A 4,150-nucleotide genomic window follows, 5' to 3' on the forward strand; every position below is an offset into this window, starting at 1 on the left:
AGCTTTACTTCGAAGAAAGAAGTGATGAATAAACGTCTGGGACCTATACTCATAGAATGTAGAAAAGAAGGAGTTAGCACAATTATGCACTAAGTATGGAAACATGCATAAAAATATTTAAATATGCTAAATAGGACATTTTTCTTGGAAGTATGCATTTATCAAGTTTGGAAAGCCAATATGCATTTTCAAACATAGAAGACAAGCTATAGTCACAATACACTCATAACATAGTAATATCAATACCTTAGCAACCTCTAAGAATGTGTGTGCAATGTATGGTTGGCATCCCATAATACCAACCTTACTAAGCATTCCTTGAAGCCACACATTCATTACCATAATCTTCAAGCTTACCATAATCCAAATTCATAAATGAGGAATTATACAAGTTCCAGAACCAAACATAAAGAAAGTCATCTAGTCATATCTTATCATACCATAAGGAAACCATTCCACAACATCCTAACAAGTCTCCTTGTGCAATGTAAGAGTGAATTCCCATACCCCCACTCCTACCAAGTAAACCCATTAAGAAGTCATAGTATAGTTCCTATCAAATTCATTATCTTATTGTTATTAGGGAATATTAGCCATAACCAACATAGAACATGTGAGCTACATGGAATCCGGTGTCATATAACCCCACACCGAAATAAGGAGTTCTTACTTGCCGAAGGTAGAACTAATCATATTTAGCTTCTAAATGGATCCACTAGCTAAGTCCTATGTTTGTCACATAGTTGTGGGATAGGGAGATTGCTACTAGAAACCCAACCTATTGCATTAGCAGAGGAGCTTCCATCTCATGAGTTTACTATAGATGACCTAACCTATTGCATTAGCGGAGGGGCCTTTTACTCATTATCCATATCCACTAAGTACTAAGCATTATTTCCCCATTATACATAATTAGTATGGAATTGTATCTACATGTGTGAAGGCATACTTTACCCTTCGTTAAATACAACTCACTAAATAGCTCATAGATTCATTTAAGTGAGAACTACCTTTCACCTTAGAATCAACATATTAGGGTGAGTAATTTTCACCTCATTATTCATAGTGCTTTTATGAGACTAGCCCTTCAATCAACACAACCACATCATCCTAGAAAATTTATACATAAACATGTGTAAGGATAGGGGAAATTAGTCTTCCAACAACACCTCAATTCACACAATAGGCATAGGATTCTCACCTTTCAAATGAGATCATAAGTTCATCAATAATTATCAACAATCATGAACAATCCTTCACAATTTACCCCTTGCAAGGTCAAGAACCAAGTCTCAAACTTACATTTAGATATACTATCATCAACTTGAATAAGGCAAGGTTTCATAACAAAATTAACATGACCACAATAGATAATAGAAATCACCTTGCATCAATACCTTCGTTGAAATTCATGAAATTGGGGTCCTGGGGTAGTTCATGAGTTCATGGGGAGTTTTACTATAAAATCACCATTAAAACGTCAAATCATCCATAATATACAATCAAATAACATAATGAAAATGTTTTTAGCAAGAACCCATGACTAGAATGAAAACCCTAGTTTTTGAACAATAAAACCCATTTTCGAAATTGAGTTGAGAGGCCTTCATGTAGGAAAGTATTCCATGAATCAAGTTTCCCATACCTTAGTCGAAGATTTCCCACGAAATTGGAGTGAAGAGTTTTGAACTTGAACCCTAACCTTGACCTTCTTCTTTGTTCTTCAATGGAGGAACTTCTTAGTGAGAGAAAAGAGGATTTGGGAATTTATTTTAGGAGTTTGAGTTAGGTCTTGAAAATAGATGAAAAATGACTTAAAACTATATATAACCCCCCCCCCCCCCGCCCTAAAAAATACACCCAAAACACCCCTCACTTAATTTGGAAGAAAATAGGAAAGGACTTAAATGACCTTCGTTAAATGATCCCGCCTATCTTCACGGATCGTGGTCTTGCTTGTGAAGATGAGGCAGTGGCCTCCACAAATGGCCCTCACAATTCCTTGCCCAAGTCATCTCCACAGGCCTCTTCACAGCTCGTGAAGTGGACCACGGCTCGTGGCCACGCCCGTGGAGTTTGAGGCAGTGGCCTTGCCACTTTGAGGCCAACTTGGCCATTTTTCTAAGGCAACTTCACGAGAGCCTCCCTTGGTTCGTGGTCAAGACCACGGAACGTGGTGATGGCCGTGAAATTGAGGCAGTGGCTAGGGCAATTGGAGGCCAAATTTCCATGGCCAAGGCATAGCCACGCCCACCTTCACGAACAATGGTGGGGACCACAACTCGTGGTCCTTCTCGTGAAGGCTGGGGCAGTAGCCAATGGCTAGGGGCTGCCTTGGCCTTTTGGCTTTGGCTTGGCCCCTTCCTCCTTGGCACTAGTCCCATGGCCTTGACCCCTATACTCCTATTTCAAGACGTTCATCCCATCGTTAGGCTCTAGTTTAACCTAGCATTTTTCCGAGTGTCACATTATCCCCCTTTAGGAACATTCGTCCCCGAATGACACTTTAAACAAATAAAGAGATTAACGACTCAAGACTAGCAGCCCAACAACATGCCATATCATAAACAAGGCACAAAAATAATAAGAGGAACATCAATCCATTTCAAAACATAATCAATGCAATCACAAGGAAGTAGGAACTACATCTACAACCCAATATGCACACAACTTAGCATTTCATATCATCTTAGGAGGAACTACCTTCTCCATGCAACAAGCTCAACATAATTAATCTATAAAGAGCCATAGCATCAAAAGTATAGCACACATGTTCATTAATCCACCTCATGAAGTCAAATATGCAACCATAATATCGAAATGCAGCCCAACATGAGGATTATATAAATCATGAAAACTCAATACATGCTAAACATGAATTCTCACAAGAACATGCACATATAAGAAAAATCACAATTAAATCTCATAGTACAATTATTCCAAAACGCCAACTCAAGAACCATATACCTCAAGTAGGGGTAGGACTAGAAGGAAAAAGATGAGGATAGCGGGACTTCATATTAGCCTCTGCCTCCCAAGTAGCACCCTCAACTAAATGATTCCTCCGTAAAACTTTAATAGAAACTACCTCTTTGTTCCTTAACATCTTTACTTGCCGGTCTAAAATCTCAACCGGAACTTCTACAGAGGAATTATTTTCATAAACTCCTAAACCCTCTAAGGGAAGGATGGATACAGGATCACCGATGCACTTTTTGAGCATGGAGATATGAAATACTTGGTGAATCGGAGCCAACTCACTAGGCAAGTCTAATTCATATGCAACCTTTCCCACACGTGTCAAGATTTGGTATAGTCCCACATATCGAGGACTAAGTTTCCCCTTCTTACCAAACCCCATCAAACCTTTCATAGGTGAGATTTTTAAGTAAACCCAATCACCAACCTCGAATTCAAGGTCCCTTCTTCTATTGTCGGCATAGGACTTTTGCCGACTTTGAGCCGTCCTCAACCTCTCTCTAATGAGTCGAACTTTCTCTATGGCATCATAAACTAGATCAGGACTAATTAGAGCGAACTCACCTACTTCAAACCAACCCGCCAGAGATCTACACCTCCTACCATAGAGTGATTCAAACAGAGCCATGGCAATGCTTGAGTGGTAACTGTTGTTGTAGGCAAATTCAATCAATGAAAGATGATCATCCCAATTTGCCTTGAAATCAATCACACACGCCCTCAACATATCATCTAAGGTCTGAATGGTCCCTTCTGCTTGACCACCCATCTGAGGGTGGACAGCAGTACTAAGTTTAACACTGGTACCAAACCCTCTTTGGAATGCCTTCAAAAAATGTGAAGTAGGCTGAGTACTCCAATCTGATATGATGGACAAAGGAACCCCATGTAAATTCACAATTTCCTCAATGTATAACTTAGCATAGTCTTCTGCCGAGAAGGAAATCTTGACAGGAAGAAAATGGGCTGATTTCGTCATCCTTTCAACAATGCCCCAAACAGAATCATGTCGCCTTCAAGTACGAGGCAATCCCACAACGAAGTCCATATTCACCTCCTCACACTTCCAAGTGGGAAGATCTATATCTTGTAACAAACCTCCTGGTTTTTGGTGTTCGGCTTTGACTTGCTAACAGTTTGGACATTTTCCCACAAAGCCCGCTATATCCTT

The sequence above is a fragment of the Solanum verrucosum genome, unplaced genomic scaffold, assembly GCF_900185275.1.
Source record: "Solanum verrucosum unplaced genomic scaffold, falcon-dt-bn FXZP01000274.1, whole genome shotgun sequence".
Lineage (NCBI taxonomy): Eukaryota > Viridiplantae > Streptophyta > Magnoliopsida > Solanales > Solanaceae > Solanum > Solanum verrucosum.